At 44.9% G+C, this 15794-nt stretch overlaps 1 protein-coding gene across 5 annotated transcripts in view; it reads right to left on the bottom strand.

Annotated features, from left to right (window-relative positions):
- Positions 1-15794, bottom strand: part of LOC127446599 (amyloid-beta A4 precursor protein-binding family A member 2-like) — a 127615-nt gene that overhangs the window by 89210 nt on the left and 22611 nt on the right. For all 5 annotated transcript variants that reach the window (XM_051707667.1, XM_051707676.1, XM_051707652.1 and 2 more), the window contains one exon: positions 13913-13949. The gene's annotated coding sequence lies outside the window, so the exon portion shown is untranslated. The remainder of the gene's footprint in view (positions 1-13912; positions 13950-15794) is intronic.

The following is a 15794-nucleotide window of genomic DNA, read 5'->3' as shown; positions in this document are numbered from 1 at the left end:
TAATTTAGTGTGCCTGTCCTCTTAAGGGTTTGATTCATTTGGAGCAACATTTGTGTTCTGAGTGAAACTAAATTGCCAAAAAATGACTTTGAACAAGGGGAGTATGAGTATGCCAGCGTACGCAATATTCACTTGTAAACACACACTCACAAATTAAAATGGATCAAAGCACAAATAGCATCTAAATCCATGTACACAGAGAGATCATCTGGTTAGTTGAAGCGTAGCTACACTGAAACTTTCAATGCAAAGAATGCTGTTATAAGGTAAATTATTTTTATAGTGTAACAAAATGACAAATAAGGTAGGCAGCTGAGGCTGCTTTTCTCTTTAAGACAGCAATAAAAAGCTTTCTCGCAGCCTGTGGAATTTATTCTGTATACATTTGAAAGTAACAGTAACTTAGCCCGTCTGACTGCTCTGCACCAAATGAAATGCAGATTAAGGGCCTATCATCACTGCAGGAAGCATATCATCAGTTTGCACCGAGGCTTTTCATTGCTCCTGTTCATTAAATTGCCAGATCTGCTTTTTCCACATCCTTTCTCAGCCATTTAAAGACTTTTTATGAGAACACATACTGTCACTGGTCTAAGTATAAGAAAAAGCAGTCACAACTGTTTCGAACAGCGGGCTGGTATGTGATGGGTTCCAACATGGCTGCTGCTCTCCTGGCTGCTCTGTCAGTTTGATGCTGATAGATGGAAACTATCCAAAGGAAGATGAGCTTAGATGAGTTCAGATCTGATGGTGGATCACAACACTGTCTCACTCTTTCACTGCATTCTGGAAGACAGCTAACTGTCATAAGTAGAGCGAGCCCAGGCTGAATTGGATCTGTTCTCTCTGCATCCACTAATCCTCTTTTGCACTTGATCAATCACGAGCTTGGCCAAAAGCAATCATAGAACCACACTGCAAAGAAACTGAAAAGAGACAGCAAGAATGCGTCTGCCCAAACAAAATCCCCCAAAAAAGAATGTTTCAGTCACAGCCGGTTTGCACCGGTTGTACTAGGACTTGTTGCAGCTCTGTTGAACAGATGTTCACATTAGATTTATTAGTGTCATGTCAGCATTACAGTCTAAGCAAATATCAAAGTAATAATAATGAGAGTGACTTTTTTCCCTCTTCAATTTAAAGGCTAAAACATTATTCTGTTAATGAACCACTGCTATTGCATTGTCAGTTTCCAATGAAAGTGCAGGGCAGCCTGCATGCCTCCATTTTCAGAAAAGGGCACGAAGCATCACAGCGTGAAACACCAGCAGGTTTTAAATTTCTGTCTCCGTATGTATGCAAATGTTTCCATTTTGCTTGATTTGTAAGACGAGGGGCACTATCATATTTCATCAAATGCAACTCTTCCCCACCTATTGATGCTGTGCTCTGCATAAAATATAAGGGCAAACTAAGAAATGTGGATGAGAGCATCGGAATCAGTGTTCTGCAAAACAGTAACACTATATAATTTACAATCAACACTGCACAAGAATCAATAACATTCCAAGTGACATACAATGACATTACAAGGACATATGAAAGAAACAGGGAAACATAATTTGATTTGTCATGAGAAGTGCCAGGCACACCTCGCATGCTCCTGTTCATTAAAGTGAAGCTACTACATGACCTAACAATCAAAAATAGATAACAATCCAGTTAAGGACAGAAATCACACATACTGTACAGAGCAAAAAGAGGTAAACTGCAATTGTTATCTTAAAAAGCTATTTCTACCTGATCTAGGCTAACCCTTAAATTAGTTTTGTTGGTGTAACCTAATGTTTTCAGCTTGATTCAGTGATTTATAATAATTAGGAAATTTAGATGTTACCATATGAAGCACATTTTTAGGTTAACATTTTTTTTCCCAGTGTACAGTGGAACACATGTGCCAGTGCCATCAGTTATTCAAAAATACATTACAAATGCAATTCACACAAAACAGTGACTTGAATACAACTCTTCTATGATGAACATGTTTTCAATTACTGAGTTCAATATCATTTCGATATATTTTCTGGGGCTTAAAGTAAATAAATGTCATGTGGTGCAACTGTCCGGAAACAGTAAAAAAAATCCAAAGTCTAATTAAAAGCTGAAATTCTTGAAAAAAGAAATATTGGCATGAGTTATGCTGAATAATCTTTTATGATTATTTCTTTAAACAAAATGCAGTGAAACAATTTTATTTTAAAATAGGATTAATATTTGAAAAACTTTTGCCCAGCAAAGTCATGTGGTGCAACCAACATGTAGGTAGAAATATTGTTGTCATGTGACAAAAATCATAAAACAGGGAAGATCTCTTTAGACCCACAAGACTGTGTGTGAAAATTTAAAAACAATTTATTATTTTGTCATATCATTAAATATCAGTATTTTTGAAATTTTAATGAAAATGCACATTTGATTCAGGTCATTTGATGTAACCATGAGAAAACGTATTGATATTCTTGACTTAAAAATTCATGATATCTGTAAAAAATATTTTTCACCTTGAAACATATGTTTGAAAACTTTTTTTAAATGAATGATGAAGTTGTGTACACTCATGTATTCAAGGTGCAAGGAAGCTATTTTAATACCTTTTACTTGATGGTTGTACCACATGACGTTAAAGACATACATTTTTTATTTTTTTTATTTTTTTTTTACAAAATGCTATAAATGTTTTTCAAAAAATTTGTTAAAACAACATGAACTGAAAGATTACATGTCTACAAACTTGACACGTGTTTTAAACCAGGTTTTCAAAATTATTTATAAAAATGTTAATTGTTTCTAATTTTTTAAGGACAACCTTATTTGTCAATGACTCATGTGCCACCTGCCAGCAAATGGCCTAATCTTGTCTGGTCTATTCACTTCAGTCTTTTACGATGGGCTTCAGAGGATGAACTGATGCCAACTCCAACTGTAAGACATGAGATACTTCATATGCCACTGCCTGAAACTTGGACTGACTTACTTGGAAACTAGGATAGACCCCACCGAAATGACCTGCCGGTTGAACAGCTATGCACCTCACTGATCTCTGCCTGCATCACCTTGGTCTAATGATTGACTACACTCTTAAAATGAATACATATACTATCAAATAATTGCCAACAAAAGCCTTCATCAGCCAACTAACAAAGCACAATGCATCTATGTGAACTTCTGCAGTTAATCCAGGATGAACTTCAAAGACATTAGTCATTAATCTTACAGTTCATACAAAATCTTTGTTTAAACACTGGCCCTTAACACTTACTTTTAAACCATGACTTGCACTATACATAGATAATTAATATTGGCATTATATTCAAGCTGTTTAGCCAGAAGGGAACTGCCCCCCACAGTGAGCCTGGTTTCTCCTAAGGTTATTTTTCTCCATTAACCAACATCTTATTGAGTTGTTTTGTTCCTTGCCACAGTCGCCTTTGGCTTGCTCACTGGGGTTCTAAATACAATTATTATTTAATTGTTTAATTATTTATTTTTATACACAGTTTACAATTACACAATAATGATTTTAAGACTTTATAGATTTTACAGTTTAATTTTCTGTTAATGATTTTCTGTAAAGCTGCTTTGAAACTATGTGTGTTGTGAAAAGCGCTATACAAATAGAAATGACTTGACTCAGTTATCAGTATCTTCATTAGAATTCATGTCCAATTCCTTTCTGGAAGCGTGTCTCTGTGCCCCTCCCCCTTCTGCCCAACACAACTAGATTTTTGCTGTGCTTATAGATAGTGCCACTAAGATGAAGAAAAAAAGTCATGCATGTTTCCCTCAAATTAATTATCACTTGACACCTGCCGCTCTTAGACAGTGGAAGACACAACATAAGACTCCTGTCTGTCTTCACGAAGAGCCTTTTCAGTTTGACCCTGCCCTATTCTGCCTCATGTAAACTGGTAAAAGTCTCTGTCTCTGCCCTTTTATGAAAGCACTCAAACAGTGCTGAAAAGGCACTGTATACACAAAGAGACCTCGATCTTCTTCTTCTATTATTCTTATAAATAAAGAAGAATACATGCTGAGAGGTGAGCTGCAGCCTAGTGTAGTTTGCAGCAGCCATGCTGCTCTGTGATTCTTCCTCAACCTCATCACATCTTCAAAGACATTTCCCAAAATACTCCACCCCCCATCATCAGTGCAGGTCCTTTGAGCATAGATTAACATGTGCTGGTGAGATAAAGAACCTCTTATTATATCCACACTAGGGCTGGGCGATATGGCAAAAAAATTAATGAAAAAATCTAAATTTTTATCAAACTTATGGACGATTCAATTTTTTTACCTTTTAAATGTACTCCAACATGATTCAAATTGCATGTTCTTTATTAGAATGCAAGGCAACCTGGTTAGACAAATCCAAGTTCTTTTCATTATAGGAAGCAAAGGTGTGCAATAAAAATGTACAAACGCACCACAGGGGGAAGTTGTCAACAGAGTGTAAATGTAAAATAAATTAAAATCTAATAAACACAGATTGCAAAACTGCAAAATACTTATTAGCCAGTGTAGATATTAATTTTATCTAAACCAAGTCTATCTAGAAAGTTATCTAGAAATCAATATCTATAAATTATCAAGTTTATCTAGAAAGTACTCAATGTATATCAAACAATTTGTGTATATTCATAAACCCCTGCAGATAGAGACGTGCCCTCTAGCAGTTTTCGTTGAGCAGCACAGCATTATGAAATAATTTATCATTACAATTCAACTAGCAAAGTTTGTCAAAATGATCGCTTGCCAAATGTTGGCTATAGATGCAGTACACAGAACAAAGCAATAATTAGCGATCTATCTGAATCATCATGGCAAAAGGCCTCTCCTTGACTTGAAATAAAGCTCCCATAACTGTCACGTAACTAATGCTTTTTCATGGGTAAAAAGAAAAGAAAGGAGACCGTTCATCAACATGCGCACGCCGAGGTCAGTTATGGTCTTAAACCGGTGTATACCTACATGATGGACGAAGCTGAGCTACAATCACACTGTGTACAATCGTACTGGGAATATTACTTCTGTCTTTTATATCAGTCTCCGTGTTGTTAACCTGTCACGTTCATTTGGAGCGTGCCACAAACGTGCAGCTTATCAGATCAGGAGCGGCATAAAGACAAGTGCTATGAATTCTTTTAGCGTTTAATAACTTGGTGTTCCCTATCTGTCACTCACTCGATGTTGTGTCGATGTAGTGACACTAGGGGTCACTCTTGGGAGCCCGAGACACCTCTGGTCTTTGATAAAAGGCCAATAAAAATTGGCAAGTGGTATTTGCATGCCACTCCCCCAGACATACGGGTATAAAAGGAGCTGGTATGCAACCACTCATTCAGATTTTCTCTTCGGAGCCGAACGGTCATGCTCATTGAGCTGAATTCTACTGTTCATTCACCTCTGCTGGATCTGACGGCGCATTTCAGCGGCTTCTCCCTCCTCTGCACTGGTGCACTGCAGAGAACGCCCCTGGGCGCTTCGGCAGAAAACAAAGAGAGTATATTTTCTAAAAGAGCTTCTTCCTCTAAAAGAGTATATTTCTCTAATAGAGCGGCACACACGGAATGTCTTTTTAAAGACGCGTCTTTTTAAAGATACCTTTCCGATTGTGTGTTATTCCTGGTTACGGTCGTTATCTCTCAACTTCGGATAGTCATGATCGCTGTCTTTCGTGTCTGGGCACGACCCACACGGAGGCAGCGTTTGTGGATGGTTCATGTTCTCATTGCGAGAACATGACCATGGCAACGTTGCGGTCGCGGCTTGCTTTCGTAAGAAAAGGGATCCCAATGGGATCGCCTCCGCCGGGAATCCCCCCGTGGACCTCCCATTCCCCAGCACGCTCGTCTGCCCCAGTCGGGCTTCCGGATGAGTTTGCCAGCTCATCTCACAGCGAGTCTGGCTTCTTGTTCGGAGCCCACGAAGATGATGAGCTCTCAAGCGCAGCATCGGAGAGCGGGCTTGTCCAGTCGGAAGCAGAAGCCTCAGCTGGGCTCCCACCCTCGGGAACAATTGCCCAGTCACAGGCTGATGCCGAAATGTTGGACATGCTTTCCCGGGCGGCCGCGAGCGTCGGGTTAGTAGAACCCTTCGCTCTCCCCTAAACCCTCGCGGCTTGACAATTGGTTCCTGGGCTCACAGCACCGCTCAAAGCAGCCATGCCCTGCTCCAGTGCCTTTCTTCCCGGAAGTGCACGAGGAGCTAACAAAATCTTGGGAGGCACCATTTTCTGCCCGGCCCCGATTCCGCAGTACCCCCGCTCTCACTACCCTCGATGGCGGGGCGGCCAGGGGCTATACGGCAATTCCCCCGGTGGATAAGGCGCTCGCGATGCACCTATGCCCGCAGAGCGCTGCCACCTGGCGCGGACGCCCTAAGCTCCCATCCAAGCCCTGTAGACTCACGTCGTCCCTGACGGCTAAAGCCTACAGCGCTGCTGGACAAGCCACCTCTGCCCTGCACGCCATGGCTCTCCTGCAGGTCCACCAAGCCAAGGCGTTGAAAGAACTGCACGAGGGTAGTTCCGCCCCAGATTTGATGCAGGAACTGCGCTCCGTGACCGACCTCACTCTCCGAGTGACGAAGGTCATGGCGCGGTCTCTCGGGCAGACGATGGCCACATTAGTGGTCCAGGAGCTTCATCTTTGGCTCAACCTGGTCGAGATGGGTGAGGCCGACAAGACACGGTTTCTTGCTGCCCCCATTTCCCAGGCTGGCCTATTCGGTGACACCGTCGAGGACTTTGCCCAGCAGTTCTCGGCGTTGAAGCAGCAGACGGAGGCTATCTGGCACATCCTGCCCCGGCACGGCTCAAGATCCCGCACCCCGTCTGCTTGTCGCAAAGGGCGTCCCCCTGCGGTGACTGCACCAGCTCCGCCGCAGCCCACCCCTTCGGCCCGGCCCCAGCGTTGCGCCTACTGCAGGAAGCAGATGCCACCCGTCTCAAAGTCGGCACCTAAGAACCCACGGAGGTCATCAAAGCGCCCCTGAGACGGGCGACACAAGGACGAAGGAACCCACTCACCTGGAGCTGGTAAGAAGACCACTCCATCCCCCGGTGGAGAGCCGGGTGGAAAATCTTTTGTTGCCTTTTTGTTTGATTTCGCCGCATGCCCAAGTGGCTGCGGTACCCAACAGTTCTGCAAAAGAGCGGTTTCCTTCCTCCCTGGGTCACATACCTGGTGTGCACGGTCGTCATCACGACCACCGTCCATGGGTTTTTCCTTGCAGGATTGGCACTCCAGCGGTGGTCTTTCCACCCCTGAGCGCCCAGCTGTGGCACACGATGTGGCAGTCTCCATGGGTTACGAGGACAGGCCTCTTCCTCCCCCGTCCCTTTGGTCCCCCTTGCGCGGAACTCGGATGCGTGGCTTGCACTTTCCAATCCATCGCGATGGCTGATCCGGACCATTCGACTCGGCTACGCGATTCAGTTCGCCATGCGCCCGCCCAGGTTCAGCAGTATTCACTTCACCATGGTCAAGAACGAAAACGCTGCAACCTTGCGCGCGGAGATCGCTACCCTCCTACGGAAGGGTGCGATAGAATCTGTCCCTCCAGCCGAGATGAAGAAAGGGTTTTACAGCACCTACTTCATCGTATTGAAAAAAGGCGGTGGGTTGCGGCCAATCTTGGACCTGCGAGTACTGTACCAGCCTTACACAGACTCCTGTTCAAGATGCTCATGCAAAAACGCATTCTGGCGAGCGCCCGGCATCAAGATTGGTTCGTGGCGGTAGACCTGAAGAACGTGTACTTCCACGTCTCAATCCTTCCTCGACACAGACCCTTCCTGCCTTTGCATTCGAGGGTCAGGTGTATCAGTACAAAGTCCTCCCTTTTGGCCTGTCCCTGTCTCCTCGCGTTTTCACAAAGATCGCAGAGGCTGCCCTTTCCCCGTTAAGGGAGGTGGGCACTCGCATTCTCAACTATCTCGACAACTGGCTAATCCTAGCTCACTCTCAAGACATGTGCGCACACAGGGACTTGGTGCTCTCACACCTCAGCCGACTAGGGCTTCGGGTCAACTGGGAAAAGAGCAAGCTCCTCCTGGTTCAGAGCATCTCTTTTCTCGGTTTGGAGCTGGACTCTGTCTCTTTGACGGCATGCCTTACGAACGAGCACACCCAGTCGGTGCTGGCCTGTAGCTCAGCTTCGTCCATCATGTAGGTATACACCGGTTTAAGACCATAACTGACCTCGGCGTGCGCATGTCGATAAACGGTCTCCTTTCTTTTCTTTTTACCCATGAAAAAGCATTAGTTACATGACAGTTATGGGAGTTTTATTTCAAGTCACGGAGAGGCCTTTTGCCATGATGATTCAGATAGATCGCTAATTATTGCTTTGTTCTGTGTACTGCATCTATAGCCCCTTCTGACTTTTTCAGAGGCTCCTGGGGCATATGGCATCCTCGGCGGTAGCCAACCCGCTCGGGTTGATGCATATGAGACCGCTTCAGCACTGGCTTCAGACTCGAGTCCCGAGATGGGCATGGTGCCATGGGACAGATCGCGTGGTCATCACACCGGTCTGTCACCATCTTTTCAGCCCTTGGACCAACCTCTCGTTTCTATGGGCAGGTGTTCCTCTAGAACTGGTCTCCAGGCACGTCGTGGTCACGACAGACACCTCCAAAACAGGCTGGGGCTCTGTTTGCAACGGGCACGCAGCCGCCGGCCTGTGGATGGGCCCGCGACTGCATTGGCACATCAACTGCCTCGAGTTGTTGGCAATTCTGCTCGCCCTGCGGAGGTTTCGGCCACTGATCCAGGGCAAGCACGTGTTAGTTCAGACAGACAACACGGCAACGGTAGCATATGTCAACCGCCAAGGCGGTCTGCGCTCTCATTGTATGTCACAACTCGCCCACCGTCTCCTCCTCTGGAGTCAGCAGCACTTCAAGTCGCTGCGAGCCACTCACATCCCGGGCAACCTCAACACTACAGCGGACGCGCTGTCACGGCAGGTTACCCTCAGGGGAGAGTGGAGACTCCACCCTCAGGTGGTCCAGCTGATTTGGAGTTGATTCGGATGGGCACACTGGTAGACACAATCACTCAGGCTAGGCCCCCTCTACAAGGTGCCTGTATGCCTTTAAGTGGCGTCTGTTCACTAAGTGGTGTTCTTCCCGACAGGAAGACCCCCAGAGATGCGCAGTCGGATCAGTGCTTTCCTTCCTGCAGGAGAGGTTGGAAGGGAGGCTGTCCCCTTCCACCTTGAAGGTGTTCATTGCCGCCATAGCTTCACACCACGACGCAGTCGACGGTAAGTCCTTAGGGAAGCACGACCTGATCATCAGGTTCCTAAGAGGCGCCAGGATGCTGAATCCCTCCAGACCGTGCCTCGTTCCCTCATGGGACCTCTCTGTAGTTCTTCAGGGTCTACAGAGAGCCCCCTTTGAGCCTTTGCTGTCAGCCGAGCTTAAGGCACTCTCCTTGAAAACTGCCCTCCTTACTGCGCTCACTTCCATCAAGAGGGTAGGAGACCTGAAAGCGTTCTCTGTCAGCAAAACATGCCTGGAGTTTGGTCCAGGTTACTCTCACGTGATCCTGAGACCCCGACCGGACTATGTGCCCAAGGTTCCCACCACCCCTTTTAGGGACCAGGTGGTGAACCTGCAAGCGCTGCCCCAGGAGGAGGCAGACCCAGCCCTGTCGTTGCTGTGTCCGGGGCGCGCTTTACACATCTATTTGGATTGCACGCAGAGCTTTAGGATCTCTGAGCAGCTCTTTGTCTGCTTTGGAGCACAGCGGAAAAGGAAGCGCTGTCTCCAAGCAGAGGATCGCCCACTGGCTCATTGACACCATAACTATGGCATATCACGCCCAGGACACGCTGCCCCTGGTAGGGCTACGAGCCCATTCTACCAGGGGTGTAGCGGCTTCCTGGGCCCTGGCCAGGGGTGCCTCTCTAACAGACATTTGCAGAGCAGCAGGCTGGGCAACACCCAACATCTTTGCAAGGTTCTACAACCTCTGGGTGGAACCGGAAACATCCCAGGTAGTGGCACGCAATACAAGCGGATAAGCCCGGGATAGCCGGCCGGGTCTATCGCTTGCACATAGCGCCTTCCACCTCCTTTTGAGCTGAAGACGTGCGCCATTAATTCCCAGTAGTGTTCACAAACTTTGTTCCCTGGTTGACTTCCTCCGAGCCCTGTGGCAGTCGACTTTTCGGAGAGACTCGCTGCCAGCCCAGTACACGTGCTAACTAAGAGTCCTGTTATGGGGTAGGTGCTCCGCATGTGGTGGTTCCCTGTAAGGCTAACCCCATGTGATATATATCTTCCGCTAATTCATTTCCCTGTTGGCAAACTGCGTCTTCCTTGGGCAGAGCCCCTCTGCCCCAGTCTCCATGTTGTAGTAATTCCTCCCCCGTTGGGTAGGATCTACCTTGAAGACTCTCCACATTGTTGGAAAGACCATGTGACGTATTCTTCCACTTAAATATCCCCCCCTCTTTTTGGGCGAGGTGTGGTCTCCACGGTGTCTTCCCCTTGGGAGGGACACCCCCCGACTAGATCTGGCGGCCCAGTCGGATAATCCCCCTCCTTTTTAGGGAGTGGAAAAAGAGAAGGGGAAAAGAGGCCACGACTGGGTTAAGCCTGTCTCTATCTCTTGAGTAGTCGACTTGTCCTCAAAGGGCCGTTCGACACTCATAACTATGTTGGGGGAGGTTACGTGTCGACCTGGTGTGCTGGCTATGAGGCACACAGTAGTCTGCCCACCACACTCCACCAGTTCACGTAACACAGTTCAGCCAATTGTGGCGTTTCGTATAGGGACCCCTAGTGTCACTACATCGACACAACGTCGAGTGAGTGACAGGTAGGGAACGTCATGGTTACTTGTGTAACCTCCATTCCCAGATGGAGGGAACGAGACGTTGTGTCCCTCCTGCCACAACGCTGAACTACCCGCTGAAATGGCCAGACCTTATATCGGCTCCTCAGCATAAAACCTGAATGAGTGGATGCATACCAGCTCCTTTTATACCCGTATGTCCGGGGGAGTGGCATGCAAATACCACTCGCCAATTTCCATTGGCCTTTTATCAAAGACCAGAGGTGTCTCGGGCTCCCAAGAGTGACCCCTAGTGTCACTACATCACCACAACATCTCGTTCCCTCCATCAGGAAACGGAGGTTACACAAGTAACCATGACATTATTAATTTAGCAGATATGAGCAGGCCTACACTGAATCTGCACCTACAGAACACTTAAGCTAGGGAGATCTCTACAAAATTGTAATGCTGTAATTCACAAAGTTATATTTGATTATTCCTTCAGCTACCATTAAAAAATGTAGTATTCTCAGCTCAGTTTAATGGACAAATTTCACCCAAAAATAAAATCCTGTCATATTTACTCGTATTTTCAAATGGATACTTTTGGGTCCATATTTAAAGGAATATCCCTGGTTCTATGAAAGTTAAGCTCAATCGACAGAATTTGTGGCATACTATTGATAACCACAAAAATTATTTTTGACTTGCCCCTCCTTTTCAAGGTTCCAGTGAGGCACTCACAATAGAAGTGAATGAGGGTCATTTTTGGAAGGTTTCAAAAGGTATGCCACAAGACATAAAGAATATGTGTGTAAACATGATTTTAGTGTGATGAAATCACTTACTAACCTTTTCTGTGTAAAGTTATTTACAACTTCGTTACCATGACGATGTAATGTCAACAAACCCTAAAACCCTGAAATGACTGTAAAAATGACCATATAAACAACTTTACAGCTCAAATAATACACAAGTTTCATAAGAAGAATTAAATCAAGTGCTTTTATACAATTATAAGCTTAAAATTTCTGCCCTTAAACCCACAAAAAAATTGTCCCCATAAATTTTTGCTTTTTTTAAAGAAAAGGAGGAACGAGTCGAAATTAATGTTTGTGGTAATCAACTTTATGCCCCAAATGCTGTCGATTGAGCTAACTTGTACTGAACCTGGTGTATTCCTTTAAGCTTTAAAGTGAGTGCTCTATCTACTGTCATTGTATTGAAAAGATGAATGTAGATATTCATTAAAACATCTCCTTTTGTGTTCCGCATAAGAAAGTCAAACACATTAGTGTAGTCTAGCACATTCGCAAGTATACTGTCACATATTCCGTTTTTTGTCTTGACTTTTATGTAGAAATTCTGGTTTAGTTCCCTGTTCCTGTTTCCTGTTAGTTTTGTAGTCCTTTGTAGTTTCTTTTCATGATTGGTTTTCCCCTGATTGTTTCTCCAGGTGTTCCTCGTTCCCTTGTTTTCCCTTGTGTATTTAAGCCCTTATTTTCCCCTGGTTTCTTTGTCAGTCTTCATCTGTATTATGCTGTGCTTTGTTCCCTGTGTTTTGTTTCGTTATGTTCTGAGTTACCTGGTTTACTTTTGTTTTATTAAAATGCTGCATTTAGATCCTCATTCCTCTCCTGTCTCGTCACAGAAAGGCTGACCAAGAAATGGATCTAGCAGCCGTCAGGATTCTGCTCCTTCAGCAAGGGGACTGTCCAGTTGAGGATCACACCCGTGAGTTTTTAGAGCTGGCAAATGTAGTGCACTATCCAGACCGCTCTCTGGTGGTTTTCTTCTGGGCCGGTCTGAATAGTGCACTAAGGGAACTCATGCCTCCGGCTGATTCTCACTGGATGCTCGGCTCTGGAACTTAGCGGTTCCCTTTATACAGTGGATTATGGCAGGAACCCTGGGCCAAAACCTGCGTCCACGGCCCCCGTCGTGATGCCTTCCACGGCCCCAGTCTCCATGTATGATCTGCCACTGATGTCGGTGCGTAAGTCCATGAAGACCCTACCTCAAAAATTGTCTGCGCCCACACCTGCCACGGTCAACGAGTTGCCAGCCTCGTCCGTCCCAGAGCCAGCATTGCCAGCCTTGTCCGTCCCAGAGCCAGCGCTGCCAGCCTCGCCCGTCCCAGAGCCAGCGTTGTCAACTTCGGCCATCCAGAGGAGGAGAAGAAAAGTTTCTGTTCCCAAGTCTCTTCCCATGTACACGACCACGGAGGTCGTTTCCGAGTCTCCTCCCATGCCCACGACCACAGAGGTCATTCCCAAGTCTCTGTCCATGCCCACGACCACAGAGGTTGTTTCCAAGTCTCATCCCATTTTCACGACCCCGGAGGTCGTTCCCGAGTCTCTTCCCATGTTCACAATCATGGAGGTAATTTCCCATTCAACCAGGTAACTCAGAACATAACGAAACAAAACACAGGGAACAAAGCACAGCATAATACATATGAAGACTGACAAAGAAACCAGGGGAAAACAAGGACTTAAATACACAAGGAAAAACAAGGGAACAAGGAACTCCTGGGGAAACAATCAGGGGAAAACCAATCATGAAAAGAAACTACAAAGGACTACAAAACTAACAGGGAACTAAACCAGAATTTCAACATAAAAGTCAAGACATAAAACAGGGAACATCTGACATATACACAGTATGTCCACCCATCTATTTTTCTAAGGATTTTGCGTATGCTCACCTAAAATAAGTAATGATACATATCAAAGGATTTTCAAACTACAGAGGCGATGCCACAGCAGAGTGAACTGTGGATTCTATTGAAGCACACGAAGTGGCGGAAGCACTAATGTGAAGGCAAGGGACAGACAACCAATCAGAACATTTGTTTCAGCCAGGATGGGATATTTTGCAAACAATCATATTCTCCATATCAGGACAGGGGGTGGGACATTTCAAATGCTGATGTGCAAACAGAGCCATTATTAAAATGTGCTGTAAATATAGTTTGCTCCCAAACACAAACATACTTAAAAAATGTTATGCATTTAAACCCCACTGCAGATTCTGGATATGAGGCACAAGAACAAAAATGACAGCTATCAGTGGTTATGGCTGCTTGTGCAGAGAGTTTACTCAACTTAAGAGAAACTTACCAATTTCTGCAGGGAGAAGGATCTTTCAGGCACAAAACTAGAAAAGACAAACAAAAAGATTAATGAGAGCAATATTGCTGCACAAAAAGCAAACTGCAATTTCCCCACAGCAGCTACAGAATGTTAAGCATTTTATTAATGGATGTTAAAAAAAACTGTGTCTCCTTCTAGGGGAGGTCAGCAAGACAATATGACTGCCAAACATTTCTATTCTAGTGAATGATCACATCATGATGAGTGATGAAGGACTGCGGCCAGTTTGACCGACAGATGTCTATAACAGCCACCCAGAATGCAAAAACAAACAGGAAACATATTTTCACTGACATGTATCTCACAGACTTTAGCTCTATTTGAAGCAGAGAGTTGATTTGCGTGCCATGATTACTGAGTACTAGCTCACAAAGAGCCTAATTCAGTCAACTGTGCTACTCTTCTGGCGCACACTGAGAAAGCGAGGAGGAAGAGGAGGAGGGGCGTCCCACCCGAGACAGGGAGCAGAATATGCAAGTGATGCAGATTCGCTCTCTTTCCTCTGTTACTGACAGTGCCACTTGTTAACTGGGGGGAGGGGTGGGGGCCCACATACTTGGGTGACTTTGCCAGTAATTTGTACACCTAATTGTGGAAGTGTCCCATAAATTTCCAGAGGGGCATGCATCTTCCAGATGGACTGTGTGTGTGTGTGTGTGTGTGTGTGTGTGTGTGTGTGTGTGTGTGTGTCTGTTTAAGGGTTTATGGCCTTTTAACTAAAATAGCATCAATTGTTTAAGGAAACAGGAAACAAAAATCAAGTGCAAACTAAGTAGATAGGTAAAATTTGTCATGACAAACTTTTATGTTGGCATGACAAAAACCTTGTTTGAAAGCTACTTTAAAGGTGGGTGGGTGGATGGATGGATGGATGGATGGATGGGTGGGTGGGTGGATGGACGGACAGAGGGACGCACGGCTGGCTTAGGGTTTTTTCATAATCTATCTCTCTGCAGAATGATGAATAATAGTGTGCACAAATGCACCTGACTACAACTCTTTGACATCTTGCTAGTAAACACTGCACTTTCAAATGCAGTTCACCACAACAGCTACTGGAAAAACCATGGTGATAAATCGAGTAATAGGATTCAGCTCTATGGACAGCTGGAAAAACTGAGAAAATGCCAGAGAAAAATAGCTGCACACTTTCTCTTCTTTTGAACACACACACAAACTTTCCATTAGACTTCCGTCACTATCTTTCCCTGCCTCTCTTTCACAAAGCCGTACTCTCAAAGCCATTTTGATAAAAGCTGCCATCTGGGGCAGAAGCAGGGTCTAATTTTCCATCAAACCCTGTCAAATGGCAGTGGCCATGCCAGGGACTAAAAACGAAATGTTTTTCATTTCGGTCCGTTGTGAGCAAAAACTGTATTTTTTCATTCTTTTTCCAAAGTTCCACAGCCTCCTATCCAAATGTTAACTGGTTAGAACAAAATAAAATAACGGTTAATAACATTCTTTTTAAAGTGACAGTACTCTGCGCTAAGGGGTGGGTGAAATACCAATTGCAGTATTGCCAGATCTCGCAAGAGAAACAAGCAACCTGGTCTGGAAAAACAAGCCCAAAATAAGCCACTTGTCTCAAAATAAACAAAACATTTGCAATGTATCACAATAGAAATCATAAACAAGCATACAGTTAATGAACTGTTAAGTAAAATTTTAATTAAAGATCTGCTTCTGAGTCAAAACCCGGCAGCATCAAATCTGTATTAATGCATCATATCTGACAATAATTCAGTGAAGACTTGGAAACAACTGAGAAATGTACTTTTAACCTCTAATAATGTTTTTCTTGTATCTGGATTAGCCGCGCATGTACAGTATATGTAGTAATTATACA

Source organism: Myxocyprinus asiaticus, chromosome 1 (assembly GCF_019703515.2).
Source record: "Myxocyprinus asiaticus isolate MX2 ecotype Aquarium Trade chromosome 1, UBuf_Myxa_2, whole genome shotgun sequence".
Lineage (NCBI taxonomy): Eukaryota > Metazoa > Chordata > Actinopteri > Cypriniformes > Catostomidae > Myxocyprinus > Myxocyprinus asiaticus.
The sequence above is the reverse complement of the archived record's forward strand: the minus strand, read 5'-3'. Positions and strand labels throughout refer to the sequence as shown.